The following is a 16,508-nucleotide window of genomic DNA, read 5'->3' as shown; positions in this document are numbered from 1 at the left end:
TGCCTGGATCCTGAGATGCTCAAGGAACGTTAAGCTTGGCAAGATCTGGATTAGCGAGTGATAAGAACAGCAGTGGAGTCCAAGACTAGTGGGACAGAGAGGTGGGGGTGGTGTGTGAAACAGTTCTTTTATGTGTTTTTTTTTAAATTCTATCACTTTACATTTTTTCATAAAATATGTATTTTAGGTGGAGCATATTGCTAGGGCACCTGTTAAAAGTACAAGTTCATTGGGTGTGGTGGCTCATGCCTATAACTCCAGCACCCAGGTAGCTACAACACTAAGGTTAAGCAGGTGGCTGCCACATGAAGATTGCCTTGAGTCTGGGGCCAGCCTGGGCTACAGGGAGAGACTTTGTCTCAGTAAAACTCTCTCTCTCTCTCTCTCGCTCTTTCTCTCTCCTCTCACTCGTGTGTGTGTGTGTGTGTGTGTGTGTGTGTGTGTGTGTGACGATAAAATGATAAAACCAAACATCATAAGACAAAGACCACTTTTCATGCCTTTCCTAAACAAATTTACCCCAAGAGACTCCATCATGGAGACAGAGGCTCATAACCTAAGGATGGTCCATCCTGTGAGGTCTGCACACCCTGGGTTGGGGGGTCCTGTTTCCCCCTCCACCTGCACGTTTCAATCCAGGCTCTGCTGTGACTTCCCTCTGTATTTCCAGTGTCTTCCCAAGGGCAGTAAAGATTTCCACAGCAGCCTAAAGCCACACCTGGATCACAAAGCCTTTGAAACATGTGTGGACAATAAGTCACGGTGACTCTCTCCTTCTAAACTGTCAGTTTCCAGGCCTCTCTCCTACAGTTCCCTTTCTGTCACGTGTCTTCTCACGACCTTGGGACACCGCCCAGCAATTAGGTGATGGTTTGTTAGGCCAACTGCCAGGAGAATTAGGTGGCGCTTGTCTGTTGTGTGGCAAGACTCCCAAACAGTGTAAACAAACATCTGCTCTCATCTGATATGGCACTAATGACAGACCAAAGTAAGGATGCCACAAAATGTCACCTGGCGAACGGATGAGTTGTGGTGACTTACAGGAGTATGGGTGAGGGGTTATTTATGGACCAGAAATGACTCAAAGCAGCGGCATCACCAAAGCCCACCCCAGCATGGGTGACAGCTCACAAAGCTGGGGACCGGGAGCTCACTCCCCGGGGCTCACTGCACAGCTCAACAGGTTGCAGGATGTCTCTTCCAGGCAGCTCAGCATGTCTGAGGGTGTCTCCCAGCAGTCTACTGTACAGGCTTGGGGAGGGAGGAGCCTAGTGAACTGGGTCAGTTTCAGGGACTTCCTGAAGCTAGTGAGTTGTTCACTTCCTAAACTTAATCCTTGCAGGATGGGATGCTTCACCCCCTTAGAAGATCCTGGTCTTTAGGAGTCTTCCTCCAAGATGGAAGAGTTTACCTGGGAGGAACTGTCACATCACAGTGCCAGATGGCAGTCACTGTGGATTCAGGAGTGAGACCATGAGTCTTCAGGCTTTAGAGAGATGCCGATATACAGAAACGAATGCTTCTACAACACTTCTGCAGTTTGGCTTTACATGTATCCACCATGACCATCCCTCCCAAAGTCCTCTGTTTCTTTTCTTCCTTCAGTAACTTAGCACATGTGCAGTTGATGTGCAAAGGGCCGCAGGTGTTAGTGGCCAACAGGTTGACTCAGACAGGGTCACATGCTCCTGAAAGCACCAACGCCACCAGGATAACACCCAGCCGCTGCCACTGTTTTCTTGTGCCCACAGCACTTCCAGCCTGTGCCTGTTCCTGTCCTTTGGTGTCTGGCCCACTTTCTGTCGTTGGTTAATTTGCATTTTCTAGCATTGTATGTCAGCGGAATGATGGCAGCTTATTCGCGCTCCTTCCCACTCTATGGTTATTCCGAGACTCTCTGTGTGGCTGTTTGTTACCGGTCTTCCCCATCGTTCTGAGCAGTGCTCCAGCGCAGAGCTCTCCTGCCATTTGTCCCGTTACCTGTTGACGGACACTTGGATTCCTTCCCATCTCAGGCTACTACAAATAAAGCCACTTACGTGTTCACGTATGAACATCTGCTTTCAGTCCCCCTGGTTAGAAGGGTTAGAGGAAAATGATGGGGTGTGTTTGCATTCTCCATGCCTCCAGACTGTTTCCTGAAGGGGCCGGGGATGGTGCAGGCAGGAAAGTGACCGCTGTGCAGTCATGAGGACCGTAGCTTGTATCCAAGGTCATGGGGCTGAAGAGATGGCTCAGCAGTTGAGAGAGTGCACTGCTCTTGTAGAGGACCTAGAACCCAAGCCCAGCGGTTCAGTTGCCTGTAACTCCAGCTCCAAGGGCTCTGACACTCTCTTCTAGCCTTTGTGGGCACCTGCACTCATGTGCACAAACCCAGAGAGACACAGAATTTAAAATAAATAAATTAAAAGCAAACGGTCAAGTGTATGTACTGTGCCTATAATCCTAGCTCTGTGTGTGTATATGCATGGGTTTGTGTGTATGTGTGTGTGTGTGTGTGTGTGTGTGTGTGTGTGTGTGCGCGCGTGCGTGTGTGTGTGCGTGTGTGTGTGTGTTTTGATTCCGTCAAGAAAGGAAATCCAGACCTTGACCCCTCAACAGAGTAGAATTTTTTTTTCCTGTACTGGAGTTGGCATTCATAATTTTGAGTTCATTTCTCCCTCATCACAGCTGGATCATCCACCTCTGTGTACCTCCAACATGCAGAAAATAAAGGACCAGACTATGGTCTAAGGTTAATTGCTACAACAGACGAACATTCTGAGGGCACAAGGAACAGAAAACATCTTGTGCTGTGGAAGCAGGTGGAAGGCCCTGGAAAAGTTCTAGAGAGAGCTGTCTCCATCTCATTCCTAAATGGCAAATGAAGTCAAAGACGAGGGAGAAGAGCAGCAGAGACTGTAGAAGACCTCACCCTCCTCCCCAGAGGACGACTCTGCAGCAGAGACTGTAGAAGACCTCACCCTCCTCCCCAGAGGACGACTCTGCACCAGAGACTGTAGAAGACCTCACCCTCCTCCCCAGAGGACGACTCTGCAGCAGAGACTGTAGAAGACCTCACCCTCCTCCCAGAGGACGACTCTGCAGCAGAGACTGTAGAAGACCTCACCCTCCTCCCCAGAGGACGACTCTGCAGCAGAGACTGTAGAAGACCTCACCCTCCTCCCCAGAGGACGACTCTGCAGCAGAGACTGTAGAAGACCTCACCCTCCTCCCCAGAGGACGACTCTGCAGCAGAGACTGTAGAAGACCTCACCCTCCTCCCAGAGGACGACTCTGCAGCAGAGACTGTAGAAGACCTCACCCTCCTCCCCAGAGGACGACTCTGCAGCAGAGACTGTAGAAGACCTCACCCTCCTCCCCAGAGGACGACTCTGCAGCAGAGACTGTAGAAGACCTCACCCTCCTCCCCAGAGGACGACTCTGCAGCAGAGACTGTAGAAGACCTCACCCTCCTCCCCAGAGGACGACTCTGCAGCAGAGACTGTAGAAGACCTCACCCTCCTCCCCAGAGGACGACTCTGCAGCAGAGACTGTAGAAGACCTCACCCTCCTCCCCAGAGGACGACTCTGCAGCAGAGACTGTAGAAGACCTCACCCTCCTCCCCAGAGGACGACTCTGCAGCAGAGACCTATAGAAGACCTCACCCTCCTCCCCAGAGGACGACTCTGCAGCAGAGACCTATAGAAGACCTCACCCTCCTCCCCAGAGGACGACTCTGCACCAGAGACTGTAGAAGACCTCACCCTCCTCCCCAGAGGACGACTCTGCAGCAGAGACTGTAGAAGACCTCACCCTCCTCCCCAGAGGACGACTCTGCAGCAGAGACTGTAGAAGACCTCACCCTCCTCCCCAGAGGACGACTCTGCAGCAGAGACTGTAGAAGACCTCACCCTCCTCCCCAGAGGACGACTCTGCAGCAGAGACTGTAGAAGACCTCACCCTCCTCCCCAGAGGACGACTCTGCAGCAGAGACTGTAGAAGACCTCACCCTCCTCCCCAGAGGACGACTCTGCAGCAGAGACTGTAGAAGACCTCACCCTCCTCCCCAGAGGACGACTCTGCAGCAGAGACTGTAGAAGACCTCACCCTCCTCCCCAGAGGACGACTCTGCAGCAGGAGCACACAGGGAGTTTATCAGTTTATTATGCTAAAACAACAGAGATGATCCCAAGTAAATAAACAGCATCACACGTGGACTGACATGATCAGATATGGACTGACATCATCAGATGTGGACTGACATCATCACACGTGGACTGACATCATCACACGTGGACTGACATCATCATTTGTGGACTGACATCATCACACGTGGACTGACATCATCACTTGTGGCCTGACATCATCACACGTGGACTGACATCATCACACATGGACTGACATCATCACACATGGACTGACATCATCACACGTGGACTGACATCATCAGACGTGGACTGACATCATCAGACGTGGACTGACATCATCACTTGTGGCCTGACATCATCACATGTGGCCTGACATCATCACACATGGACTGACATCATCACACATGGACTGACATCATCACACATGGACTGATATCATCACACGTGGCCTGACATCATCACACATGGCCTGACATCATCACATGTGGACTGACATCATCACATGTGGACTGACATCATCACACGTGGACTGAGAGCACTGTCAGGTGGAAAGTGAGAAAGCCTGGTGACTGACTCAAGGTGACATGTCCTGTGCTTAGAGCTATGAAGAACGGAAGTCAGTGACTGTGCAGCAGGTGGACACACCTCATGTCTGTAGTTAGAAAGAAGGGAAAACGGAGGGGTGGAAGGAAGACAAGATGGGGTGGAGAGGACGAAGGGAGGGACAGGCGGACACAGAAGGCGGATTTAGATCCATCCAAGAGAACATTTCTTGAGATGAGAACCTTTTTCTAGAACTACTGTCAGATGGAATCTTCCCCAAGCAAGGATGGGTGGCCTGCCCCCTCATCCCATCCGCGGACATCCCCACACACCAGCCGCTTGCATCCTGCTGGGTGCTGGTTAGGAGGCCTGTTCCCCCAGCAACCTTCAGCCTCTCAAGGATTCTGCAAGTCCCCACTTCCAGCACAGCCTTGGACCCTCCAAAGTGAAGGGCACCCCCCACCCCCCACCCCACTGACACCTTACTCTTCCTCACTGTGTAACCACCCGTGACCAGAACAGCTGGTCTCTTTCATATTCACAGCAGCACCCCTGTGCCTTCCGGATGGTAGATGGCCAATGGCGGCTGTGTACTTATTCCTTTCTTGTAAGCAGGTGCCGTAGGGAGCCGGGGATGAGTGCAGGACAGAGGTCCCTGTCCTGCCAGCCAGCCTTTCTTATTGGGTGCTCCTGATGCAGAGACATTACACATGGCCTTCTTAGAAATAAGAATAATCTCAGGGTTCACACTGCAGGACTGAGTGACTCTTATCCCTGAACACCTAACAAAGCCTGCAGTGCCGGAGGCTGAAGAGCATGGCAAGTGTGCTGCAGAAGCCACAGGAGAAACCTTAAACACAAGGGACCCCCGGAGAGGAAGGGAGGGCACAGAGACAGACTGTGTGCTCTGCGGAGTTCTGTTTGCTTCAATCCAAGTCCACTTTTCTGGGGACCTGAGGATAGGTTTTTCTTTTCATTTCCCCCTCCTCCCCTCCCCTCCCCTCCCCCCTCCCTCCCCTCCCCTCCTTTTCCTTCCTTTGTTCCTTCCTCTCTCCTGCCTTCTCCCCTCTCTTCTTCTATCTCATCCTTCTTTTTCCTCCTTCTTATCCCTCCTTCCCTCCCTCCCTCCCTCCCTCCCTTCCTTTCTCTTGTGCCTTTGCTGTTTTAGATTAACAAAAGTTTGCTGAAGATGGTAACACTAACTTCTTAACCATGATGGCTGCTAAGAGATTTCCACACAAGTTCCCACTGACATCACAGCTCTACATGAATAAAAGCCTACCCGGCCACTCCATCGTACCTTCCCCCTCTGTTTTTCTAAACTAAGCCTGGAAACTAATCGAGTATTTGGGAACTTGGAGTTCCCCGCTTTCTGAGTCTCCCAGGAAGCACTGGTCCTATGCTCATGCTTATCAGTGTGAATCAGAGTATCCAAGTGCTTGGAGAATTACAAGCCCCACACGTGGCAAGAGCTGTAGATAGAGGCACGGTCTCAGAGAGAAAACATCTTGGCATTGATGCAGTTGCTAGAGATGGAATATTTCCCAGTCCCCGTGTGGTTCTGGAAGCCATCCAAGTTATTAATAGCCATGGTGACAGGGCTGTACATTATATTGTTTCCTCGTCAATGGAACAGAATGTCAGGCTGTGGGGATTGTGACATGGAAAGTATGTGAGCTGGCCTTGTCTCTTTCTCCTTTTCAGGCCTTTCTTTCCTGTGTGTTTTTAAACTACTGCTTGTGGGCAAACTTCATAGGGAATAAGAAGTCACAAAATGTCCTCCTAGAAATATACCGGTGGTGACCCAGAGCTGATTGAAATAAGGTGGACACATTTTGTCACTCTCCCAGGGAGTGTCCAGCCTGGCTCCCCTAGTGCTGACCATATTTGTCCAAAACAATAAACCCAAACCCTCTGAACTGTACACATTGGATCGAAAGGCTCATGTTGTCCTAGGCCAGCCTCAGGTTTCCATCTGATCTAAAAGAGAGCAACTTCATTGGTCCCGAGACGGAGATCGATTTGGGAAGGGGTGGTGTGACGATGGCTGCCCTCAGCAAAGGCAGGCTGGCACCAGGGGCAGGGACAAGGGGCAGCTGGGTGAGACCCTCAAAGGTCAGCACCTTCGCCAGTTGTTTCTGTGTGCCATGATGTCCCTGTCAAAGGGACACCATGGATGCTCTTGTATCCAGTGTTGGAATGGCAAGGTTTCTGCAGATGTTACACAGCGTCCCTTACACAGTTTCTTCTCCAATCTTGTGTCTCCTTTCTCTCAGACTGGGGAGGACCCACCCTCCATCATTCTCATCTTCCAGCCTCTTGGTGCTGGGTTGGCAATTGATGTATTGAACTCTGAAGTCCGGGCTGTCATGGTCTCATGACTGGAATTCTATTTTGCTTTTGAGAAATGGGCCGACCACATCTTTCTGCTTGGTGAATACATGCTCATGACATACTGGGGTGTCAAGAAGCAGGGTCTTTCTGTAGTTACTCAGGCACGTGTGCAAGTGTGGGGGTTTTTGTTTTCTTGTTCACAATAACTTGAGGGGGGTTATTACTGATAAAATATCAAAATTAGGGGCTGGATAGATGGCTCAGCAGTCAAGAGGCACTCTTCCAGAGGAGCAGAGTTCAGTTCTCAGCACCCAGATCAAATGGCTCAAAACCACGTGTGACTCCATCTCCAGGAGATCTGACACATCTGGCCTCTGAGAGCACACACATACACACACACACACACACACACACACACACACACACACACACACATTAAATTTGTTAGTTTGTTAACCTTGACCTGAACAGAATTATCTGTCTATATCTCTGAGGGTTCTGAGTGGTAAGTTGTGCATTTAAAGCACACAGCAGGGCATCTGCTCAGGGCCTTCACCCACACACTGCTCTTACGACTTTCCTAGATTCCTTACATTTTCACTTTACAGTTTTTTTGTTTTTTTTTTTGTTTTTTTGAGACAGGGTTTCTCTGTGTAGCTTTGCGCCTTTCCTGGGGCTCACTTGGTAGCCCAGGCTGACCTCGAACTCACAGAGATCCGCCTGGCTCTGCCTCCCGAGTGCTGGGATTAAAGGCGTGCGCCACCAACGCCTGGCTCACTTTACAGTTTTTGATCAATTTCAGATGTCACAGTGGCCTTTGGCCTTCCACAGGTGAGGTTGCCTGTGGGAGAAAGTGTGAGAGGCACAATGCTTCCTGCTGAGCATCCCACCCACGACTTCCATTTTTTGGAAGAGCTGTTCTGAAGTTGTTAATCTCCATCCAGACTGCCTTCTGCTCCTGATGTTCCTCTGGGCAGGGCTGACCCCTTCAGAACAGGCATGGGGGTATCCTCCAGCCTCAAGTCAATTTTCACTCTCCATTCCGTAAGCAGCTCTCCCCGGGGGTCAGCTGAGCCACGGGCCTGTGCTTGCATTTCTTCGTTTGTTTTAGAAATATCTGAACACATTCTTTTTTTTTTTTCTTTTTTTATTTTACAATACTATTCAGTTCTACACAACAGCCACAGATTCCCTTGTTCTCTCCCTTCCTGCCCTTCCCCCCCCCCAGCCCACCCCACCCCCCATTCCCACCTCCTCCAGATCAAGGCCTCCCCCGAGGACTGAAAACTCTCAGTTTTCCTTCGAATGGGCTTCCTTCTCCCTCTGGCCAGACCTACGCTCTCAGTTGAGAAGAACACTGTCCCTTTAGACTTTCTGGTTGGGACAACAGCCTTCTGGCTGTTCTGCCTTACTTTAATTATCCAATTATGATAGGAATAATGAGACTTGAGGTCTGTGCTCCAGAGATTTACATACACTTGACTTCATGTCCCAACTCCCCCACCCCATTCTCTATCACTCTAGCCCAGTGTTTACTGTGAAGGGCAGTTTGTAGGCTCCTGCACTTATCAGTGTGAGTGTTCTGTGACTCTCATCTTTCTTCAGGTAACATCAAACAGGGACAGGCGCATGTTTCTAGTTCTTTGTCTGAAATCACTTGAAAAAGCAAAAGCTATATATCCCTTGGCTGTTTAGAGATCCCTAGGTGGTTTAGTTGTAATGAGATAAAAGGGGGTGACTATTGTATGTGCAGTTTACAAACCTCTTTCCCGCCAGTGGGGACCTTTACTCTGAGTGAGTGACATGACTGCACACCACCCCTCTATTGCTGAGCCCACTGAGGCCGGATCAGGAATGGACGCCCCAAGCCCCCACACCTAGCATGTCCTACACCGAGCTGAGTAGCTGCTCACTAGGCCTATGTCCTCCCTTCCCTTCCCTCCTTTCAGAAGTCCGACTTGAGTCTCCCCCTTCCATACATGGAGATCCACCCCCAGGAACACCCTGCCGTTCTGGATTCACACCTGGGTTTCACCATACTCCTCTACTTGTCTGTCTTTGGTCACCTGCCTGTGTTACTTAGTGGGGCTGGATTTGCCGTCTCTAACATTTTCCTCTGTGGATGACGACTCCTGTAGGATTGCTCCTCAGATGTTTACAGTCCCTAGGGCTGCTGGGAGTCTTCCCAGCCAGCGCTGTTGGCTGTTGACATTCAGTGAGGGCCTCCAGCTCAACTCGCGTTCTCTCTGATCAACAGGTAAACGCTGCATTCAGAGGCCCATGTCTGAGGGCCGGCCGGGGTGCTCCCCATCTATAAACCCAGCATTCTTGCTCACCATCTCCATCTTGTGCCAGTAGCTCCCTGCTTCTCTGGTGAGGATCTGGTCTCAAGCAGAGCAGCAGGAGTTCTAATGCTCTCTTTAGGCCTGCACCAGCCAGACGAAGCTTCAGCATGATCGTGACAATGTGCTGTCTGTAGCAGTCACTGAACGACAGGGTTTGGAAACTACATTTTCACAAAGATAGGCAGTCAGAAAACTCTTCCAAAAGCTGCACTGGCATCAATTCTTTATCAGAGGTGATATGATCTGTAATGGGATGGGGACCTCGATTCAGCTGAGTCTGTTTCTAAGGTGGGGGTTTACTTTTTATAGTAACACAAGCAAGATATAAGGATCGCAAACTCAGTCCTCGTTCTGAACTCATGTGGTATTTGCGAACTGGTATTTATAACTCGCTTTTTCCATTACCTCCTCTGTGCTCCTTTGCCCTCAGCCAAGAGGATTCTTATCTAGTGGAGAGTTCTCGGTCTCCATTTGTGCAAAGTCTGAATCCTGCTGAGCCGTTTACTCACACCATCAGGAAGACACATAGTGGGTTTTAACTAGAGGATCCCCCTTTGGGCCTCCAACTCCATACTCCTTGCCATTGTCTCTTTGCTTAGCGGCACGGTGGCTCCCCTCTTGCTCCACTGGGTCTGGAAGGCACTGAGCTCTGGAGTCAGCAGGATACGCTTTCCCCAGACTTTTCTAGGAACAGGTACAATCTAAGATCTCATGAGTGTGCAGGGAGGTGGAGGAGTGAGGTATTCCTTCCCCTGCTTCGCCCATCATACGCTCACGTGGCTGTGAAGTCGTCCCTACTACACATTGGTTTCTGATCTCATTTAAGGCAATACGCTGCATTTCACTGGGGAGTGTCCTTCTTTCCACACAGCTACCCCACTGGGTCGGTGCCAGGTCATCAGAGGAATATCTCAGCACCCTCCAAGACCCAGATATGTCACAGGAAACAAGTGCCATGAGCCTTAACTCATCACTTTGCTTCTTGAAGGACTGAGGTTTTAGGTCAGAATTTTCTAGGACACTGGAAGTTCACAGTACTCTTTCTTTTTCTTTTCTTTTCTCTTCTCTTCTCTTTTCTTCTTCTTCTTCTTCTTCTTCTTCTTCTTCTTCTTCTTCTTCTTCTTCTTCTTCTTCTTCTTCTTCTTCTTCTTCTTCTTCCCCTTCTGCTTTCCCCCCCTCCCCTTCCCCCTCCTCCTCCCTTTCCTTCTCTTCCTCCTCCTCTTCTTCCCCTCCTCCTCCTCCTCCTCCTCCTCTTCCTTCTTCTTTTTCTTCTTGAGACAGGGTTTCTTTGTGTAATCCTGACTATCCTGGAACTCACTCTGTAGACCAGGCTGGCCTCAAACTCACAGAGATCCACCTGCCTCTGCTTCCTGCATGCTGGGATTACAGTTATGCACCACCATGCCAGGCAGTACTCTGGGTTTTTAATAGCCAATATTATGGAGAGAGGCTTGGCAGAAAGGGGTGAGAAATCCATAGCCAGAGTCCAGGAGGAGAAAGCCCCTCCATTGTAGCCCAGGTCTATGATAATTGGTCTGCTGTGAGGACTGGCTGGTACAAAGGGTACCTAATTCCCTCAGTTAATTTAGAAGATGTGATGAAACTCATCTGTATATCAAACCCATATTTTATACCTGCTTTTGTTGGCATGACCACTTCCTTCAGTGAGAGGTCTTTTGGGTAGCAGAGAAACCAGGTGGTCTGGTACTCACAGCAAAGGGTCAGTTTGCTCGAACCCTCCAATGCTAGCTCTTTGAGACACTATTCCCATAGGACTGGGTTCTGAAAGTCTTTTGTTCTCTCTTACCAAATCTTCCTTAGCTTCCATCTTCCAGGGATATTTCTTTGTTTCCCGGGTTGTCTATCTGAGATGTTCTCTGTGCCCAGGACTTCTGTGGATGCCTATCCCCATCTTCCCTGGGGGAGCATGCAGGAGTTCTCTATTACTGACCAGGATTTAGTAACTCCAGCCTTTCTTAGCTTCCAGTCAGTCTACTCTGAGGGCACAGAAGACACACTGAATAAACAACTGTGCAAGACAAGCATCTGTCAAATACGGATAAATACTGCAGGCAAAAAGCGATGCCACAAAGGCAGGGGCATGGAGAGACCTACAAGCCTGATTGGAAAGGTCAGCGGATTGGCGAATTATCTTGGCAAGATTAAAAAAGGACCTGGAAGTTAGCAGAGGAGAGTCTGAAATCAACTGCTGCTTCCAGGGAGCTGCCCACAGAACTGTGGGGTTCTGATGGGGGTTCCTGCTTTGGGAGACTCTGGTTGCCTGGTCTGAGGCATAGCCATGGAGTTTGGGTTTTTGAATTTCTGATCTAAGAAATGGTTTTAGCAGCACATTCCCCAGAGAGGGTATGTGCTCTGGGCCTCAGCTGAGGCAGAAATGGCTTCATGAGAAAAGAAAGAACCAGTGTGCCTTAGCATCAGGGATTGGGGATCAAAGGTTTGAGAGGTCTTTGAATTTTCAGGGTAATTAGGGTAAAAAAAAAACTCATTCCAGTTTTTGCATTTCTCATTTTCATTACCACTGGCCTTATCTTAAGAAGCTGACTTTTGAGCTCAGCAGCCTTCCGGCTGTAAGAAACAAGATGTTCCAGAGGTTGGTGTTCCCTGGCATCCCACTAATAGTGTCAACAGAGGATAAGAAGCCTAAGCTTGTCTCTCTACCTTTATGATTTTCAAGACAGTTGGGAACAGCCAGACCTCCCTGACGACACTGTCTTCCTTCGTGCCTTGCTTGTCTATGACAGCTGCTGAAGACGCTGGCCAATCTTTTCCTCAGTGGTTACTCTATTTCCCCAAACCAGAGACTAATTTAAGGTCCATGTTCTTCACTGGATCCCATGGACTCATGAGAGCCTACATCACATTCATACCTAGGGCGGGCAGTTCCCGGACCTGAGAGTCTTGTATCCAGGATACCGCTGGTTTCTACCACCATGTTCAAGCAGGCTCCTGTGAAGAAATACCTTGGGCCAGTCTGTGTAGTTTCAATGGAATAATAAATGGCAGGCTATGGAGGAGCTCAGTAGAGCTTGAAGGAAAGCCTCCTAACTTGACAGAAGTGGTCTGTTGTAGGGACGCGGAATTCCATCAGGAAGACATCTACGGAGCAGGAAGGCCATCTCTAGAGCAACCTCCCTTCCGTCTGGCTGGAGAGCTGCCACCCAAATTATCTGCCAAGTCAACATGGAACTCTATGTCTGTCGGCATCGACTGTCTCTTTCCCTGGCCATAGACTCTTCTTGTGTTAAGTCGTTGGGTCTCCTCTCCAGGACTTGGTGACACTTGACTCTGTCTTGCCTCTTGAGTTCGAGGCAGCTACATTTTCTGCTGCACTTACATGTGTCACCACCTCATGGAATGGGGGGAAGGTGTAGCTGGGCTTCATTTTCCTTAGGAGATGAGATGAGGGTGGAGAGATCCTTGATCCATCACAGAAAGAGACTTGGAGGGCTCTGGATACCTGGTGTCTTACTCTGCCCTGGATGCTGTAACCAAACACCATAGGCTGGATGATGTACACTCACAAGAAGTATACTACTCATGGTTCTGGAGTCCAAGGTGAAGGATGCAAGTGAGTCCGCTGCCTTCTCAGGGTGTTATGATGGATGCACTGAGCCTGGATGCCTGCATCTGTACACCATAGAAAGAACATGGAGGCTCCTTCTTTATAACATCACTAACTCCACTCATGAGGTAGGGATTGGCCATCTCTCAAAGAGACTGCCTCTACATACAGTATTAGGTTTCAACTTATGAACTGGGGAGGGAGGCAGGGCACTGATATTTAGGCCATAGAATGGGGTGTCTGTCACCTTTCTGAGAGAGCACTTACCTGCGCTGTCTCTGTTGTAGAAAATGGGAGACACCTGGGGTTGCACACTCATCTCAGGCAAGCACCTTTAGGAGGTCCCAGAGCCTCTGTGCCTCCATGGGTGGCAGCTCTTCTTCATCCATTCAGGACACGGTTTGTAACCCCATTGTCTTCACACCCCTGTTTAGGAAGATATTTCCCCCTACAGTTTCCTGTTCATCAAAACTCCTATATAATAATGTAAGTATTAAAAACCCACCTGTCTTCAGAGATTTGGGATGGGGCAGGCTTCTGTAAGTGCTAGAGTCTATACCCTGGAAACTGTCCCTCACTTGCCCACGTATCCATCAGTTTATTCAGCCATTAATGATGGAAAGATAGCCACTGGGTGCCAAGGACCATCCTGGAGTCTAGGAAAGATGGGATTTCATAAGTCCTTTCAGTTTTGAGGGATGACAGAAATTATGATACCAGTGGACAGGTACTGTGGGGAAGGCATATGAAAACATAGAATGTTCTCATCCTGGAAGGTGCTGCATGCTGAGAAACATTCAGATTTTTGCCCACCCTTTAAAAAATGATCCTTGTGTGCCAGTACAAATGTGATCTTAGAAAATTCTTCATGACTCCTTTAAGGAAAAAAAAATCAGTATTTTCTTTAGATTTTTTTACAGTACCCTATATTTCACCTTCATCAAACTTGGCGATGCTGCTTGAGACACGATATGTGTGGAGTGCCCTTTGCAGGGAGTGGACTTCGGAGCATTTCTCCTGCCCACTGCAACGGGACCTTCGAGGAGCTGGAAATGCATCTACAGGACAAGGAGACCCAGCACCAATGTCCCGAGTGCAGAAGGGAACTTCAGAAAGACATGCAGAATGAAATCAGTGCACCTGTTTTTGGCGTCACAGAGAATTTCAGAAAACCAAGCGGGAAAGCAATGGGTGCTCGGGAGAGCGGCAGCTCCCCAACAGCAGGAGCAGAAGGAGCCCTGGCGTTCTAGCCTCACGACTGCTCAGAAGTTAGTCTGGTCGAAGCAAGATGATCTTACTAAACATGTTCATGGAAGTCCAACTGCGGGGTCCCACTGTGGGAGTCTGCTTCTCCAGGCACCACATGAGCTGCTCTGTGCCAGTGAAGTACAATGTGTCCCCCAAAATAGGCTCAACATCTTCTCAGCACACAGAAGGACCGATGCTCGGCAAATAATGACTACACGTCATGGGCTCTCAGCTCCTTTGTGTCTTAAATCTTAAAGATCAAAAACTCAAATTGAACTTGGTGTTAGTCTGTTTTTCTGTGGAGCTTTGGCCCTTCTTTAAAATATATCAATAATCTCATTCTCTTTCATTTCTTTAGACATTGTGCACCAAATGGTAACATCAGGAGAACGTGAGGCTGCTAGCCGCCTTCTTTGAAGCAGTCCTTACTCCCTGGGGTTTTGGAGAAAGACAAGGCAGTACATGTGCCTGGGGTGGGGGAGGGGTGAGGGTTGCAATGGCTAAACTCAAAGGCAGTGAGAACATGGGGGGCATCCCCATTACACCCCAACAATGGGAGGAATGCATTACTTATTCATCTTGAATTCGTTTCCTGTAAGAAATTCCTACCATTGAGATGTCCCGGTTCACTGCATAAAACCCAGATGACAGTCCTCTGGTGTTAGAGCACACACAAGTGACACTTAAGTATAAATACACTTCAAAAACCCTGGAGAATGATCTGAGAAATTAAAACAGATGACAGATGTATGATAGGCTTCTAATGAAACTCACCCTTTGAAAATATCATCTTTAAAGTTTACAACGCAGGCTGGATTTTAGAGAAATTTGTGGGAACCATCACAATGGAACCTCGCAGGGGTCTGAAGAACTTAGGCAAAGTGGCAGAAGTATAAAAGTGATTCTTTCCAGGCTGAGTCTTGGCTCCCACAGTGCTCTGTCATCTGAGGAGATCATTGTCACACACAGGGACACCTTGCAGAGCAAGCCATTGTTCACTGCGGAATTTATGTGATAGTCATTGCCTATGAATAGGAGGGAAGAGGAAGAGTGAGGCGGAGGGGCTGGGTTGAGGCTTCTGAGACAAGAATTTCCCATCCTGCCCTGCGCAGCCCTGTGTGAGCCCCTAGACACAGTTTGAAAGATGAAATAAGTTTACACTGAAATTTACCTGGAACACAGTTTTAATTTTCCTCCCTGGCCAATTTAAGAATGCTTTCAATGAGACTTGAAATCAAATCCGTTAACTCCTTGTCAAGAACTTACTGCTGAAAGTTGGTGGGCGAGGATTGCTGCTTGGCGTGCCGGAGGAGGGTGAGCTGGGCCACTGTGGGGCATCAGATTGTGTGTGTGTGTGTGTGTGTGTGTGTGTGTGTGTGTGTGTGTGTGTTCACATGTGCATGTTGAGGCCAGAGGTCAGCCTTTTGTGCTGTTTCTTTGTGGTGCCCACCATTTTCCCCTTTCTTTTTGTTCATGATCTTTTACCTAGTTAGGCTGGACTATGTGACTGGTGAGACCCAGGGACCTCCCAATCTCTGTTTCCCCAGGACTTGGGTTGTAATCATACACCTCCACACTAAACTCCTTTTACACAAGTCCCGGGCACTTGAACACAAGTCCTTGTACTTCTGTGGTAAGCACATTACCTACTGATCCATTTCCCCAGCCCCCACCCCTGGGGCTTGTGTGGACATGGGACTTGAGTTTGATACCCAGCTGGAATCTGACAGCCACCAAGTTCTGGCAGAACTCTAGCTATCATGCTAAGCTAGGAAATTTGTAATATATTATTTTTGTTCAAACAAAGTAATTAATATTTCTGCGTGAAGTCCTTTCACCAATCTTGGATTTTAATTGGTTGTTACTTTTATTGAGTAGATTTATATAATCATAATTCTACTAAACCAGATACCACTACTTAAGAATAGTAATGAGGTATTTTTTTCCACTCTGGAAAATATGTTTTAAGTCATCTTAACTCAATATAAACATTTTGATAGTAGTTTTTAGAGGTCCCTCATAAATAACGTTTAAAAAAAAGAAATAGAGTAGGTAGTGTTTGAACGTAGCATCATAATTCTTACCAATTATATTGTTAAACATAAGGTTGCAGGTCTAATAATATATCATAATTCATACCTTATGGTCTGGTGGCAATTAAAATGCCATCTTTCTTTGCAACCACATGTAACTGAACATTGCTTTTGTGAAATAATGGTCAGGGCTTGATTATTCAGAACACTGCCTCTGTTGACTTACTTACGGCGTTATCCTCATTACAGAGCTCTACTGAGGACTTGCAATGCACACAACGTGCTGGACTT

Source organism: Peromyscus leucopus, chromosome 17 (genome assembly GCF_004664715.2).
Source record: "Peromyscus leucopus breed LL Stock chromosome 17, UCI_PerLeu_2.1, whole genome shotgun sequence".
NCBI classification, from domain to species: Eukaryota; Metazoa; Chordata; class Mammalia; order Rodentia; family Cricetidae; genus Peromyscus; species Peromyscus leucopus.
Note: the sequence above shows the minus strand (reverse complement) of the source record.